The sequence below is a fragment of the Xiphias gladius genome, chromosome 13 (assembly GCF_016859285.1).
Source record: "Xiphias gladius isolate SHS-SW01 ecotype Sanya breed wild chromosome 13, ASM1685928v1, whole genome shotgun sequence".
Taxonomy (NCBI): Eukaryota; Metazoa; Chordata; class Actinopteri; order Istiophoriformes; family Xiphiidae; genus Xiphias; species Xiphias gladius.
This window is the reverse complement of record NC_053412.1, coordinates 5,872,672-5,890,658: the sequence shown is the minus strand read 5'-3', so window position 1 is coordinate 5,890,658 and position 17,987 is coordinate 5,872,672. Positions and strand designations below refer to the sequence as shown.

At 40.7% G+C, this 17,987-nt stretch overlaps 1 protein-coding gene across 4 annotated transcripts in view; it reads right to left on the bottom strand.

The window, feature by feature from the left end:
* The window catches only part of LOC120798257 (neural cell adhesion molecule 2-like), a 403,203-nt gene that overhangs the window by 185,478 nt on the left and 199,738 nt on the right, over positions 1-17,987 (bottom strand). Inside the window, exon 5 of one of the 4 annotated variants that reach the window (XR_005708654.1) lies at positions 8,549-8,872. The exons of the other annotated variants lie outside the window; for them this stretch is intronic. The gene's annotated coding sequence lies outside the window, so the exon portion shown is untranslated. Of the gene's footprint in view, positions 1-8,548; positions 8,873-17,987 lie in introns of those variants that run through there. 4 annotated transcript variants of the gene reach the window in all.

Genomic DNA, 17,987 nt, shown 5'->3' with positions numbered 1-17,987 from the left:
CATTGCAGCTTTCAAGTTTAAATTAAAAAGGTGAACACCTCTTTCTGGCTGCACAAAAATTTCATGAAAACCCAGCATATCTTTTAACAGCATAGCTACTAGCAACTCAAGAAAAACTAAATTACCAAGAGGGTTTTACAGTCTACCTGAGACAAAAGATAGAAGCACTCTTCTGTGATGCAGGGTGGCTGTCAGCGGAGCAGCATCCCTCATATTGTTACAGATGCTGGAGAGGAACACACTGTTCCAGGACAGGAGGGGAATCGACAAGATGACAGGAAGATAGAGGAAAATAAAGAAGCAGAAGGAGGAGAGCAAAAAAGGGACCACAGGAGAAGGATTGGCTCAACATGGTTATGCAGAAGGACCATTATCACCCCTGTAAGGGAAAAGGATTTTGACAGTTTTATAGATGTGGGATGAAGCTCCTCATCTTAGCCAAATAGCTGTGGCAGCCATTTTTGTATGAGACATACATCAACAATAGCAGTGCAAAAAAAGTGCTATTTGTATGAATGCTATTAGAAGAAATCTTCCTAGTACATTGTGTACAACACAGATGACTGATAAAGCCTGTTATGTATTTACTGCTATACTTATCTACCACAAAGGAGTACATTTTAAGATATAGACTGACAAGTCAAAGTAATGCATGCTTTTACCAGTGTGGCTTTTATATAGGGATTTCCGAAGTTTAGAGCATTTTTTATAGAATTACTGAACACTCATGTCAGTGATCAATAAATTAAAGAAAACAATGCTTTGCAGTGTTTTGAGGTATAAACTCCAGCGACAGAAAAGCTACTAGTACAATCCATTTGTCAAATACATTGGCACTGGCATCCAAAAAGCTGGCACCAAACTGTTGAGAGTTGAAATTCTCGACTGAAATATAGAAAATACTTATGAGAAAACATTTGAATGATCCCAATAAGAAGAACAGAAAAGAAACCCACTTTTTCTTTCCTTTGGCTGCTGCAGAGCTCCATTTTAGCAAAGAGTAGATAGTATATCATAGTTAATGTGTTGTGGACTCGCCCTCTTGAACTTCACCCAGAGTAAATCATAGTCTTATCGTTACAAATACTTCATTCTCTGGGACCAGCTGCATGTCTTTCTCTGATAAATGCATATTTCATCACCTGGAAAGATAAATCACTGAGCTGGTAGTAGCTCATCTCTACCCAGAACGCACTGCACAGGCTTGCAGTGAAAATGCCGCACGCATTGATGGACTCTTGACACTTTGCGTGAGTGTTAGGTGTTCGGCGAGGAACATCATAGGGGCATATCAACACCAACATAGGCGGGAAGTTTTAGCATGCTATTACAGATGAAAGCCCGTCTTTTCCCCAGTGAACGACAGAACGAGAAGTATCTGTCACTGCTAATCTTCTGCTTGTCCGTGCATGGCAAAGCTTTACAAACAGTTAATCAAACCCAGTGAGTCGAATGCTTCTGATTGTGGGTCTGTATAGGAGTGAGTGCATGCATTAGTGTGAAAGTCTGAAGCATGTATGTATACACGTCTGCCTTGGATTGCAAACAAGAGGTTTGGGATTGCTAGTGAGCAAATTCAACCCATGGCAAATACAGAAAAAGGGACATTTTCCTTTAAAATTGTAGTGAAACAGCTTTTAAAAATATTTTGCTCCAGTAATTTGAAGTATTTCTGGTTGTAAGTGGATATAATTTCAGGGAGAGACTCATTAGGGACAAATAGGAACATAAGAAGATTCTCGAAACATCTCTTTCGTTGTTGGCTTTAATTTGATGTAGATACACTCAAACCTTATGTAACAACTCCTAGAGGTTTTAATGAAAAACCCAAGAAACTATGTCAATGGTATCAGCCTTAAGCCCTGTGTTGTGTCTAATTTGATTTGGGGATTTTTCACTTCATGAACATTGATTCTGCACTGTGTGCTCAGTGAGTGCGTTGACCTTGATTTCTGAGCATGGTCCAATGCAAGGGGAGAGCCAGATGTCCTTGTTGCCACCCTACAAACGTCAATGTCTCTCCAAGGGGGCTGGAGCTTGCTGAGGCCAAACAAGCAGATGAGCAGAGCAGGATTACATGCATCCATTTAGGTTCAGCCCAAATAGGGCTGTGGACAGGACATGGTAACACCAGGGGGGATGTCTCCTGTAGATAGCCAATATCACCCCCTCTCCACAGGAGTATCGGGTGCTGTGATACCCAGGGAGAGGAAACAGGCCATTTTTAAGTTTATCGACCAGCCAGGAACCCACGCAGGGAACGTGGATATCACAATGGTTATTAGCTGCTTCCACAAAATAAAATGTGTTTTCTTTATGGCTTTATTGGTTCGCCACATTTGATTTCCACAGAAGAAAAAATGTAAATGGAGGACTGATGATTTTTTTCACCATTCCTTCTGGCTTTGTTTTTATTTTGCTTAATTACTGTGTTCCCCTTCAAAAGTAGTTAATAAGCAAGTGTCATTCAGTATATATGCTTTCCCAAGTTCATATTGTACTGCCTTGTTTTGGTAATCTGCAGGTTAGAGAATAACAACTCAAAACCCTAAGAAAACTCTTCAACGTGGACTAAAATAAAAATCTGTTAATCGATCGAAGGTTTGCTCAGGTCAGTAGTGATTAAGACAAGACCAAAAAATCTCAATCTCAAACTGTGCTAAATTATGAAAAGTGTATTATATGGCACTTGGATTACAAAATAAAACCTTGTTACGTTCTTGCCAGAGCTCCACTTTACAGCATGCCTTATCCGATGAAATCAGAACTTGAGATACAGCAGAACAAACAAGAGGTCCTCGTTCACAGACATGAACATGAGAAATGTCCCCATGAATATTTCAGTTCTGGTGTCATTTTTGTTCTCGGTCTACCCATCTCCAGAGCATCTTCTATTTCAGTAATTATGACCGCTCCTCTATCAAAGTTCTGAGGCTAAAATATCACCTTAGATAACAGTCAGAATACCATCAAATTCGAGAAGGATACTCCTGGTCCTCAGAGGATAAACCCTACTGGTTTTGGATGTCCTGTAGCCTCCAGCGGCCCAGAAAAACCATTTGCACACACAAGATTTTGTCATTAAATGTGGAATGCGACGTGCTTAGATCATGGGGTCAAACAAAAAATATGGCAGACACACATTCAGGTTGGTGTGCTCAGCACTAGGCACAAATTAAGCTTCTGAAATAATCAAAATTACATCAAAGTGGTGGGGTGGGTGTCTGGAGGATTTACATGAAAAACTAACATATGTAAATACTAAACAATGAGTTATGAGGAGGCATGTGATGCTGAAATTATCAAAGATTATGGAAATAATATGGCTCTTCATAGAATTTAGACCATAAACATTTTTTTTAAATGTCTAATGCCAGAGGCTGTTTGGGCAAAGTAACATCATTTTTGAGAAAATCCTATTTGGAGATCGGAACAAAAGACATTCTATTCTCTATTGATATTTTTAGACTATTCCCTGCTTTGTCCCTCATGAGACAAAGTAATTCTCACCTTGTGGGCTGAAAATAGACTACTTTGTAGGTAAATGCTAGCTCTTGATATTTAGTTATCTTAGCGCTGTGCGAGATCATAATGTTTTCCATCCAGATCAAACTGGTTCCATGCAGATGCCAACAGCCCATTGATATCCATGTTGGCAAATGGCATTTCTATTAGATTTAGTCACACTCCTGTGGTTTGCCCCCCTGCTTTGTAGCAGTGTTTGCACTTTGTCCTAATAGAGCAAAAAGAGCACCCCTTGTCTGAGCAATTTAAAAAAGCAATTTGTTCTCTTTCTCCCTCTGTTTGCTTTTACTGTGTTCTGGCCCAGTGCACTGGGAGCAAGCTAACCTTACATAAATTACTCCTAGTGCCTATGAAAATGTCAACAAGATGTGGCTAACTCCCCTCCTCCCATGATGGTGTGTGTGGTCAGAGAATGTGTGTGCGTTTGTAGACCGTGTAGATGTACAGCCACACAAAGAGCACGTATGTGTGACTGAGCAACTGTTATGATATGAGTGCATGTCTCTCTAGTGCAAGTACGAGCGTGTGTGTGTGTGTGTGTGTGTGTGTGTGTGTGTGTGTGTGCGTGGGTCAGGTGTCAGGTTGGGGGACAGCCGGGTGGCCCGCTGGCTGCTGACGAGGATGGATGGATGAATGTGAACATCTCTTTCACGCTCCTTTCACAGCGACTGGGCTGATTCATCTGTCTGAGTTGCCTTTGTCATTTCGCTTGTCTGATGTGCACTCCAACCACTCCCACTGATGGATCACTCTGAGCCCCCCTCCCATCTATGACTATGTCTGTGTGTGTCACGTGGTCATCTCCGAAAATGTTATTCTCGCTGCGTGTGGGTGTGTGAGAGCCTCCGCGGTTGCATAAATGTGCATTTGTAAACATGAGTAGACATGCGGCTTCCTCCACAATTGTATTCTTCATTGAGACAAGTGGTGTTTTTCAAAAATAAGTTCACAACACCAAGTACAGAAATCTGGTCTCATGCTGCTCTTGCCCCCTACAAATGGTTCCACTCGGCAGGCGAGTACCTTCTAGCCGCTGTCGCCTGCTGGCTTCTGCCACAAACTGCCTCTTAATCTCCTTTTATCTGTCGCCATCATTTAAGCCCACACACACACATGTATGCATTCCTTCACACTTAGTTTCAGTTGGTTTCAATCCTATGCCAGTGAAAGACAAAGACTGCTGTGAAATGGGAATTAAAACCCATCAACATGGTCTTTCTTTAACAAATAGGTCTTGAAATCGACCAAGGTTCTTATGTATTGTCAGTAACTTTTGTTGTTTTTCCCGTTACACCTATAGGGGATACAGCGGTCGACCAAATAAGACGTGACAGTAGTGGGAAAGGATATCAATCAGAGTTGATTGTTCACCAAAAATAGGTATCTCTTTTCCCCAGTGAAACATCCCCGAGCCAGACCCAAACTTGGATTACATTCAGTTTACATTCACACACTGGGGTAGACTAACTCTAGAGTGAGAATCCTTGAATTTTAATTCGTCAAATACACAAATACTGTAACAGATTTGAGTAATACTATACAATAAGTACCCAAAAGAGAAAAAATAATGTCTTCTGGGGTTACATAAAGTGTGCACACCACAGATAAGAGAGCTGTGTGTTTTCTAGAGGTGAGAATGGTATTAGAGCTGTGAGTTCAGCACCAAGGACAGCTCCTGAAGTTCCAATAAGAAACTTGGCTCTGACTCGAACCAAAACATCGTATTTTGGAGAGATTTCTGGGTAAGACTGTCTCGCTCAAGTAAACGAAACACAAGAATTACATTTAGGGTTTTAGGATTGTTTTGACCAAGGGCTCCATAACACTTTGCAACAACAGCTAAGAAAAAAAAAAAAAAATTTCCAATACCAAAAGTAAATAGCTTGCAGACAAAAGTGAAAAAAAAAAACCCAACACAACAAAAACAAACAAACTCACAAGTGTAGAAATTCCTACAATAATAATTTTGTATTCTAGTTCCTTCATTTATCCAGTATCCTGTTTATTATCAAGCTTTTGGAGTATTACATTTTGTGCATGCAACCATCATATCCCAGTTATAGAGAATCCTGAATATTCTAACTGGAGTAGTCCAATAGAAAACAAAAAAACGGGATACAGTAGCATGTAAATACCATATCCAGGTTTCCGATCAGTGTTTGTCATGTGTGCAGGTGCATCCTCAACTGGAGTTATGATGCGGTGAGTCACTAAAATTACAAAACAAAAAAAAACAAAAACAAAATATATATATATATATATATATATATATATATATGTGTATGTAAATATAGAAGATGGCAAATGGTTTAATACCCTGACATTTTACACCTTTTGGTAATACAGAGCATAAATTGTGTTGTTGCTTTTTCTGTTTTCCATTACAAATCAAATGGAGAAGCTTCCATCAGGATGATAAGTGCACAAAAGTGCAGTTACCTCAAATGTCGAGGCAAAGAAACGATTGTCTGAAATGCTGAGGAATCAAGACACATATGAATAACCAGGTTTCTCGTGTTCAGTGTAAATGTCAAATCCCCCATATGATCAAAACCAGGGTCAAACTTAATACTGGGATACTAATGTACATGTAAACAAAATCATTGACTTCAGACTTTCCGATACAAGAGCACAGAACTAACTCAACCTGCGTGGATCTCGGCTGCAGCAGAGTTAAAGTGTCAAAGACGGTCCTTTCCAAAGTTGCTACATAGTTTTTGAGGAAATTAAAGTCAAATGAGGAACATAAATAGGAAGGTTTCAATTATATACTTCATTAACACCCAAATTGATACATCTATAATGCCATGACACCATGGTCACACTCCATCTGCCGAGGGAGAGATTTTTTCAGTTATTTTACATATGACTATACACAGATTTAATTCCAACCTTGTACAGTGCAGTAAGTGCATTAATCTGTTACCTGAACACAAAATTTCCCGACACAGAGCTAAATGTGGCCGTTGAGGACGTCGTCAACATCCTCACCACGCTCCTTTCTGATTTAATGTCTCATTTGATTGCAACACGCGCCGCATACAATGTCTGAATCAGATGAACTGAAAGAGGGGGAGAAAACACACTCCCTCAAACAAAGAGAATGTAATTCTCACGAAATAGCAGGAAACAGGGCAGATGTTTTGGTGTCTATATGATGGTGGCGGCTTGAAAAGGGAGCCATCGGCAGCAAAATATAGCAGCAGCAGCAGCAGAAGATCGACACCACAAGGTCTTTTTTTAGACAAGAGTTGTAATTACAGTCTTATCTACTATTCTAAGCAATTAGTGAAATGGAGGGGGACCCGTGCCCACACGCACACACACACACACACACGCACAGCCACCCATATAATCTACATAATCACCAGAGGGTCAAAGAGGCTGTGTGAGAGTTCCTCTGTCTTTAGCTGATTGCGTGAGCGACTATGAGTGTGTGCGCGTGAATGATTTAACCCGCCTGACCACAGACAGGGCAGCTCGGTGTACGACAGTATGATGGCCTGCACAAGCGCTCTTGAATTACTGTCCTAATTGGGCTGGCGGGGACTGGGGCCACTGATGACTGTCCCAGGAGGAGGAGAGGATACATAACCCCAAGCACATCCTTCTTCACCCTCACGGGCATACACACCAAGTTTGGTTAAAAAAAAAAAAAAGACTTTACAACACTTTTAAAACTGTGTATTTATCTTTACAAAAAAAAAAAAAGAGAAATCCATGAGTACTTAATGTGCTCTCAAGGCTGTTGCATTACAATAAGTACACATTGTACAAACATACAAATATAAGGCACTTACTTACTAGTATAATTAACACTTGACAACTACAGTAGTTGGCTATTGCCCAAGAGTCTTACTCCTGTAAATTCTCACATAGTCGCCGGGCTTTCCTTTGCCTCAGCTGCCAAGACAACCGAGCCTGCGTGTGAAAGTATATAGCAGCATCTTTTACACTGTAAAATGAACTCAGTGAGCAAACAGTAAAGTAAGATTTACTTCATCATAATGTTTAATTTTACATTGTGAGAACTCTGAGTTAATGTAACTCATATTGGTACATTTTCCAGTAAAATAAGTGCATTTAACATTATTACTCTTTTTTTTTTTTTTTTTAACCAACAAGATTTTTTTTCAGTTGACATACTTTCCAATTACATTACCAACGTCACTATGACTGCGCGGCTTTGTCCATCATGAGCTACAGCATTCGGTCATTACAGTTTGTTGCTACATTGCTCCACATACAGATCCGGGTCAGCTGAAGTTGACCTGACTTGAAACTGACAAACTGGTCTAATGATAAAGAAAAAAAAAAAGGTGAATTAATAATCACTGATTATGGGATGAGACTCGACTGTTTCTGTGCAAGTTTTAAGATTTCAAGGTTGACATAAAAGTGCTCCAAAAATCTGCACAGTAGAAGTGAATAGTTGGCCAATGAAAACAGTATTTCCAGTGAGAACTGAAACTCAGAGCAGCACATTGAGTATGATGCGACTCTGTGCTGTACTGACAGAATTACTGCTGTGAAAATGCATGTATGTTGAATTTAGCATGTGATTCATTACAGTCAGCTGCGCCTTTATTTGAATACAATTGCTTTAAGCTGGGAATTTATGGTACTTTATGTATTACAACAATTTTCTGTGCCATAGTAAAACACTCCCCAAGTGAGTGAAGCTCTTTTGCCTTCTTCAGACCTTAAAATCGACTCCAGTATTCAAATCACATTCCTTCCTCCTTTTTTCTACCCGAGTCTACTTTCCTATTTCCCTGAGCATATTTCCTTGCTCGACAAACAAATGAGCTAGTGGCCATGTTCAAATTTTTTTGAACCATCACATTAAGTGTTCTTTTCATCGCTCAAGCACATCATTTCCACTGACAAATGGCAAACAAGCAGTCAAGCGGAGATATGGCCTCCGCTTTATAATCAACTATCCGGTTCCAAAGGTGTCAGGGTTGCTTTAACAGCACAGGCAGGAAGGATCCAAACGCGGACTCAATGGCAGGCTGATGCAGTAAAGTAGCTTTATTGTTGAAATAAAGCTTACAGGCAGACGGGATGACAAGCAGGCAGGCGGGTACATACGCGGGAACAGACAACAGGTTACCAAAATGCAAGTAGCAGGCACAAAGGAAAACACACAGAAACTTAAGCAGATAATCCAACAAGGCGCTGGTGGCAATGGCAGGTTTGAATAGTGGCTGGGGAAGACGAGGAAACTGGGAACAGGTGGGTGGGGAAGCTCAGGTGATTGCCGATAAGAAACAGGTGGGCAGGTGGGTAAGGAGGCAGGCAAAAAGTCCAGGGACATCTGGTGGGCGGACGGACAATGGCAGGTCTGGGGAGATGAAGGGACAGACATGACGAGGGAGAAGTAAGCAGGGGCTGGAGACAAGAGCCAAGGGGAGCTGAGGAGCAGATTGTGACAGAAGGAGGTAGGCTACAAAGCCTTATTCAGACCATCAAGAGCTATCAGATCAGATGAGGGGAAACATACTAATTGGCTGCTGCAATTCATCACAGCAAAATAATTTTTGAATGTTTCTTCCCTTGTAAACCTCCATTTGTAGGCCCGAGAAGAGTGTGTGAGGGAAATGTGTTCCGGTTATGCACAGTTTAGCAAGCTCATTTTTTTTGTTAATTTTGTCTCTCTCTCTCTCTTCAGGGCTACACATGCATGGGTTTTTGACATTCAAATGTAACTGAGAAACTCCAAGGAAGCCTAACACACACACACACACACACACGCACAATAGCCTGCACACAAACAGATCCACGCACCGAGGACCAGCAGGGACTTTAAGGTTCACTGAGCAAGTGCATAAATAAGCTTGAGCTCTGCATGTAAGTGTGTATATGTGTATGGGAAGGAGAGTCAACTGGGAAAAGCAGGCATCTGTCTGTCTCCTGGGTACTGATGTGTGTGCCAACCACTGCCGGCATTTCCCCCTCGCTTCCAATCGCAGCTCAGGTAATTGGATCCCCCCCGCTGTGCGGATGGCGTCCTTCTGCGACACAGAGGAGTGTGTGTTTACATCTCCGCATGTCGGTCAGTCGGGTGGCCTTAACGCGAGGTGTTTGGCTCGTCTCTCGGAATGCAACGGAGCGTGGAGATGATTACCTGCAATGATAGCGGCTCGGCTGTTGACTCCACACAACGGGCGATGGGGCCGCAGCTGAACGAAAGTGAGAGGCGCGGGTAACACTTGACAGGCCACAGCTTGGCTTTCACTCAATGAAAAATCCCAGGTCCCAAGTCTATGTCTTTAAGGCACATTACTGGATAAAGGCAAACAGATTTCTAAATTATGATCACATATAAATGAATATTTTGGTTTGGGGAGAAGTATTGAGGAAAAAGTAGACCATAAACAAATGTAGAGGTGACCTTTCTTTCAATTTAAAATGTAATGATCTATTCCAAGACAGTTTTTGAATTCCAGCACCAAAAGAGGAATCCTTCACACTTTTAAAATAAATGTCTCTTCTGGGTGCAGTTTACCACCCCATCATCCCTTTCATTACAGGGTGATGAAATTCGCAGTTACTTTACTTTGATTTGTATCACAAGTTAAATTAGCTACCTGTCAACTTACGGTTTATCTAACAAGCCCTGCTGTATCAATTACCACACTTTCTCACAATAGCCTCTAATCTCTTCTACCACAGAGAACAATTTATCAATCTACTACTAATGGTCTCTGTGCTTCGAAATGGCATTTAGCCACACAGATCTATGGATTTAGGCCTTTCGCTTCTGTGTATCTTAAAAAGCTCAGAAAAACGAACAGATGCAGGAAAAACAGGATAAAAAAGACAAAACAAACAAAAAAATACTCTCATTCCTCATTGGCTGTATTCTCTGTAACTCTCACTCTGTGTGAGTCACATGTACGACTGTTGAATCAGACAGGTGAGAAATCCATCACAGGAGTGTCACCGATGCCAAAAAACAGCAGTCCTGGTAGACAACATGTGGCACATTCAAATCGCCTTTATTTTTAGGAAAAGGGGTGCGAATGCCGTCTTTCTGTCAGCCAAAAAGGCTCCTCGCTGTTATGAATCAGTAAATCCCAACAGCTAATTACAAGGAACCTCGCAAATCACCGATACATATTCACAAACTTAACAGCGCGTACGACAGAATTTTCACTCCATTGTATCTATGCCATATAAATGAGAAGTAAAGCATCAATACACACTGAATCACGTAGAAAAGATACACCCAAGCTGCTCTACTCTGCTTCTGACAACACCCAATTCAGTCACATCTCAGCAGGGGCCTATTTAATGTATTTGCACACTAAAAAAAAAAAAAGGGAGTCTTGAAACATGCCAGGTGTTTGGCTGATTCCCTCAAAAAGTTTGGATATATAAAGAGCAAGTTTGTCAGGAAACTGTTTTTGCCACCACAGAAACTCTATGTAGGACAGTTCTGAATTTGAAATCCTACTGGTTAATAATAATAAACCTAAATATTAAGTCTGTAGTATGATTTCACTCCATAAGAAATTGAATTTTATTACCTGCTTTCTTCTACTTACAGCCACAAAGGGCAGACTTGTTTGTTTGTTTTTCAACAAACGGCACAGGAATTGTGTAAGTCAGTGGGTTGTTTACGCACAACCAAGAAATATCCTGTTTACTTGGTTCATCTGCAGCAGCTTGCAGGATTGAAAGCTCACTGCATCTGCTCAAAGGCTTTTTTCGTATCGCACCTCTCAAAAACAGGGCAATTCAAAGTGCTTTGCTCAAGACGTAAAAGGTCACTAAGACAAATTATAAAAGAAACACAAGGTGAAATAAAAATATGGACATCTACCATAAGCACTAAATGCTAAATCAGTGGAGTCCTCTTTAAAGCCTTCATTTAAAATAACAGAGTTGGACTTGACCTAATGAATTCTGGGAGTTTGTTCTAGATATCTGGTGCATGAAAACTGAATGCTGCTTCTTCATGTTTAATTTTGACCATGGGGACAGTGAGTGGTTTTGGCCCACAACCATTCAGTGCTTTCTAAACCAATGGTAGTGTTTTTAAATCAATTCTTTTACAGACGGGGAGCCAGTGCAAAGACTTGAGAACCAGAACTGACGTGTTCCACTTTCTTGGTCTAAGAGAGGACTCAAGCAGTGTTCTAATGCAGCTGCAGCGGTCTGATCTTTCTCAGACGTTTTAGACAGAGCAATAAAGACGCTATTACAGCAGTCGAGCCTACTAAAGACAGAAGCATGGACACGTTTTTGTAAATCCTGCCGAGACACAATTCATTTAATTCTAGATACTGTATATTCTTAACGTGATAGTAGGCTGAGTTTGGAGCGCTCTTCGTGTGGATGTTAAAGGTTGCGTAAGCCAGACGCTCATCAGTGGTTATAAACGGTATTTCTGAGCACCAAATCAATTAGCTGGTCTCGTCTCAACCTTCACCTCTATATTAAAAGTCAGCGCAATTCCTATATCTGGTCGAAAATTTCTCCTTTTTCTCCATCACCACCAGGCTGGTTTACATGCACAGCCGCACTCACAACAGCCATTTCATTGACCATTTATTGCTAATTGTGGGAGTTGATGGTGCAGGGTATGAGGCTCGTGTACGTGCACAAACTATCAAATTAATTGTGATTTATAAACTGCACGCAGGTTAACGTATAGATGGTTTTCTAAGCCAGGATTTGTGGGAATGTGTTTAGTGTCGAATCTGTGGACAGTATTATAATGATTGTGTGTTTGTTACTTTTTGATAGCAGATGGAAAACATTACCATTGATATCGATGAGTAGCCAGAAGTACACTTTGCATCAGAATATGGAGAGGAGCAATTTTCTCCCCTGTGTGATTTAGTATTGATATAGTCTTAAATTAAAAGATTTTTTAATTAAAATTTTAAATTAATTTATTAAACAAATTAATAATACTAATAATACACCCACTCTGCCATGAGAGGATACATTTATCATCAAAATTTTGACGAATACACAAACAATGACCATATCGACAGCCGGCTTAATATTCAGCAGACATTCAGGTCTGAGTAAAGTCGCACATTGTTTGCCAACATGTCTAACCATCAAAGTCAAGACTCTCCGTCAAAAACAGCACTGTGACAATAGTCGAACCCTGCACGTCTGTTTATGATTGGGTTTAGATACAACTCTAAAGAGCCACTTCTCCGAATGACTTGGATTTGAAAGGGACAGAAAAAACAAAGTGGGCAGACGAGACAAAAGCGTCAGCTAATCCAAAGCTAATCATTCATAATAGCAGACATTAAACACAGTCCATTGACAGCCGTTGAATACGAACCAAACATACCTCGTTTATCTGCTTGAAGTCAATAGAAGGAAAATGTGGGGACGTACAAAAGGCATATCTCAGTGCCTGTGAAAACCCACGGCACATTTCCTGTGTATAATTAATGCAAACCCCTCATTCATTGCTGAGAAAAAAAAAATATAATTAAAAGTAAACACCCTGAACTGCCTTGGTCGTACTGTCTCTGATCCTTTGCTCAAACACAAACACAAGGACAACCTCACACACACAGACAAATGACAAATGCAAGCATAAACACACACACACACACATTCATGTCTCCAGCTGTGCACGTACACCCACTCAGTGATGGTGCTGGCACCCCACAGAGGGTTATCATCGCAGCAGCTTGCATAGCCCTGGGCTCTGTGACTGCGTGGCTCTGAGCACTGTGTTTAAGACTTACTGCCCGGGGGCCCTGCCGCCAGGAGCTGTCACTTAACGCCACAGGGGAGGGGCTTAGCAACAGGAGGCAGATGACGTCACCTGTTTAGGCTCCCTATAGGGCAGGTCCGTTTAAGAGCTGGGGGTTCACATCCTGATAAATGTATCTTGAGGAGACTAATTTTGTTTCCAGTTTAATATTTACCAGTTGCATTAAACTTTGTTCGGGGTGAACAGTAAGAGCTACACTAAAAAAGTGCAAATTTACACTGCTGTGCCTCAATTTCCAATGTCACTTTTCCCTCCCTTAAGGCTCGAACAGACACTTTGGCTGCAAAAGGAGCTGCTAAAAAATGCAGTGAAGGAATCGTCAGGTCCTCATCAATCTTTCATCGCCCTTTCAAGTCTTCAAAAAAATCTTTTTGCAGTCAAGTATTGATGTAAAAAAAAAAAAAAAAAAAAAAAAAAAATCCTGCAAAATGAAAATATTTTGATTCTGCTCCCAAAAGGTGAGGACATGATGTTTTTCTGGTGTTTCTCTGCAAATGCTTCCCCTCCTCCCCTCCTTTCCACACACCGTTTCTATTTACTTTCCTTCTTTTCTGCCTCCCATCTTTCACCCCTTTTCTACTGCGTGGTAAGTTAAGCAGTGAGTGGCATAACGTGTTCCAGCCTGGTGAAGGATGTCCAAGGGCACGGCACCCCACTTCCAGCGTATGACCTTGGGCGTTTGTCTCACGGAAACAAGATTGTTTGTGGGAAAACAAGCCCACTTCGGCTGATGGTTAGAAAGACGGGGGTTCGCACACAGTGTCATTCGACGTCTACTCCTATCGAGACTGCACTTGTGTATTTACATACCCACACACCCAGATAACAGATCTGAAACTTTGGAATACATCTCCTCTCCTTGGCGAGGAATCTCTTACCTTCAAAGTATGAATTATTCAGACCTTTATGGTTCTATTTCCATCACTTGTCTACATATTTTTATTGTCATAAAAAGTGTTTCGGAGGTGGCGGTATTAGCAGGCATACACTCAGTGACACTCCATGATAATTCATTGTTCCCACTATTCTAATGCTTCATTCAGAGTCAGATGCTCGAGCTTGTAGGCAGAGGTTAAATGGGTCGGTATGAGTAAAGCATGGGTGTATGTCAGGCTGGTGTCTGTGTGTGTGAGTCTGTGAAGTGGGAGTACCATTTACAGCCATTATAGAACAATCCATTTCCAGTAGGAGCCTGAAATTTATGTGACAAATAGAATTTTAACCTAAGCATAACCTCGGGGAGAGTTTTCGTAGAAAGACAATGTGTAAGGTTAGCATATTAGCCACACATGTTATATTAGCCCTCTCACAGCAGCAGAGAAAACCACAAGCGGTTTAACTATACAAGTCTCGGCCCATATTTTTCAAACTGCTACGAGGGAAATTTGGGAATAAAATTGGACATAAAAGTGGTGCATTATTTATCAAAGGTTCAAATGCTCGAGAGTAACCTGTTAGTGTCTTTTTCGGCTGAAGAACGGAGACGGAGTCAAGCATTTGAAATGAGTGTGCAACAGGTCAGATCCAGCCTGTGAGACATAGGCTACTTACTGTTAATTTCCCATGCTAATTTCCACTGGAGGTATTAAAAGATTTCACACATATGAATATAACTTTTTTTAAATAACATTTAGGCTTTTGCGGAAAAACATATCACTGAAAAAAAATGTAAGGATTCTTAGATAAAGAATGATTAAACTCTTGTGTCTGATTCCCATTATGCAACTCAACATCATCTTTCATCAGCCCCTCCAGCCCTGATAAATGCCTACTTGTTTCAAACTTCACATCCACTCCATACTCGCTCCACACTTTTTAATGCAGGCTTACTGTCAAAATGTTAAATCTCAAGCCAAAGCCGAGATAACACCTGCGAAATTTTTTCAAAATCTGGTTCCCTCCAGAGCCACAGAAGTTGTAGGACAATGTTTTCATTGGCTGATTATTACTCCTTTCGACAATTAAACCAAACTTTATTTGTAAAACAAGTGGAGTGCCCCTTGAGTTGGTTCTTGAGAGCAATTTTAAGCGTAATTCTCAGATCTTGGATAAACAGACCCTGGTGTTGATTTCAAAATACTAAAAGACAATTGTCCAAAACAATTCACTCTACAAAGTGATGGATGTTGCATATCAAACTAACAGGCAGCGTTAGCGCTGTGAATCGCAGTGGCAGTGTATGAGATATACAGTACGTGACAATTACTTAAGCTTCTTATTCCATTATCTACATGACCGATATTGCTGCTTTACCAGCTCAATAACCTACCAGGAGACTTTCAGGCAAGTAAAAAGAGGAGGGAAACAGGGGGGAGATTGAGGGAGAGAGAGCCTAAGTGAGAAAGACAAGGCATTCCACCTGGCGCCATCCTCTAAGGCCTGTCAGCTTCATCTTTCCACCAATTGGACCAGCAGCCGGACATTTCTCAGAGTGCTCTGGGCTGAGGTATTGGCCTATCAGGGTTGTAAGCTGCCTTCCCTCAGAGCGTGAGGGCCGTCACACCTGTCAGCCCACCGCCCCGACATCTACACTAACAGCCTCCTAGCGATATAGTTTCCATACAGCATCCAGAGCCACACTGCAGACGTGTTGTTGTTGTGTGTGTGTGTGTGTGTGTGTGTGTGGACAGGAGAGGCTGTAGTCAATAAGTGACCTGGTCTTGGGGAGTGCTGCTGTGCTGGTTTCATTCGTTCGTGGTGCAAGAGCAATTCTCTCAGTGAGTCTGACCAGTTGCCTTTTTGTCTCTCCTCGCCACTTCCAACTTTGTTTACTCAATCTCTATGAACTTCCGTTTGAAGTGATCCATAATAAGTTACGTGAAAGATATACAGCAGAGAACTGCTTTATGAAACTTGTAAAAGTACAAGTACAGCTCTTTTTTTAATCTACCGAGGTGCATCACTGGTTTGGCGACTTAACAGGCGAGGAAAGAACCTTTTTTTGGAAAGAACTCTGAGAAGCCATTAAAAACTGTCTGCTTATAGCCAATTTAAGTGTATCACGTACTGTACATAAGCCCTTATGCCCATGTGGGATCCATCATTAGCTAGAAGCATATCACAATATTGAAAGCACTGCTGGTTACTATGAGCCCACTGGTAAACAGTGTGGAACACTGGAAGCAATCTTTTGCAAAAAAAAAGTTGACATTCTTAACTTAAGCACCCTGAGCATGAAGAATCTTCTGAGAGCTGAGCAATTTTGGGAACGCATGAAAGGACGTATCTCTTCTGGGAATGACAAAAAAAAAAAATTGTACTAAAGACAGAGGTATCCACTAGAGTATCTAGGTATCCACTAGACATGAATACTATGATCTGATATATGGCAAGAAGCTTTAAATCATTATCAAGAAAGCTTACCATCTTGATCAAAAATGACCCCCTCAGCTGCCAATAGATGATGCAACTGTACAAATCCAGTGAGGGTGTGTTATTCTTATTGTTGTGTTTTTCATAATTAATAATTTGTATGCTGTTGTCTATACTCGGGTGACTAATTTATAAGATAAGTTAGAAATACCTAAAGTGACCCGATAATTTCCTAATTATACATCCAGAACTGTACGATCTGAACTAGACAGCACATGCTTTAAAGTAATGTTGATTAGAACTTATGTCTCAAGTTCTCCTGCTTGTAAAAAACTTTCCTAAACCTGCATTAACTGATTTTTTTGGCCATTTGGGGGCAGCAGAAACGAGCTGTAAACACAACACTGACATCTAGTTTATTGAACGTATTGAATGTACATTCCCTGTTTTTTAGTTCTGTTTTGGTCTCCATCAACTTCTGAAGGAAATATCGGGCTCTCTAGCCGCTAAATGCTCCACCGCATTCATGTAGGGCTAAAATTAATGATTATTTTCATTATTGATTAATTTGCGGATTATTTTTTCGATTAATAAAAATCTTTTTTTTTTTCCAAAGTCCAAGGTGACATCTTCAAATGCCTTTTTTCTTAAATCACAAGTCCAAAACCCAAATATATTCAGTTTGCAATGATAGAAAACAAAGCAGAGCTTTGGCATGTTTGTACAATTTTTGCTTGAAAATGATGATCATCAAAAGAGTTGCCAATTATGTCTCTGTCGATAGCCTAATTGCTGTGCTTCGACATTCATCACTAACTTTGTCTATTGTTTGGTGTTGTTTAGTGCACAGTGGTTTTTTTATAATGTTTTGCTTAAAAAACAGCCGATGGAAACGATGCTGCTGATGAAAGCGGTGAGACTGAACCAAGAGTTGGGGGTCGTAACACCAAAACAGTGAGCAAAGAGATGCTAAAACGTTCTGTAGAGCTGAGAGGAACTGCACAATCCCGTGGTAATTCACTGTGCGGTTTGTAAGTATGAGCAGCATTTGTCACATTACACAGTCATATGATCCACAGGTAATAAAAAAAAAAAAAAAGATTAGTGCAGCTTTAAATTAGCTATGACAGCTCTTGTCACAATTTGTCCTGCTTAAAATCCTCCTCAATGAAAAAGAAAGCAGACTGTCTAGCATCCCATCCCCAGTGTGTAAACTCAAAGAAAGCTTTATGATATGGATTAAAAAACAAAACCAGTAACAAAGAGGTCAGCATTTATTCATGTATTCTCAGCATTCAGCAAAAATAACTAAAACAAATTTTGAACTGCCATCTCATGCCTACATAAAATATGCAAGTGTCCACCGAAACTGCTGTTAGACTTTGCACAC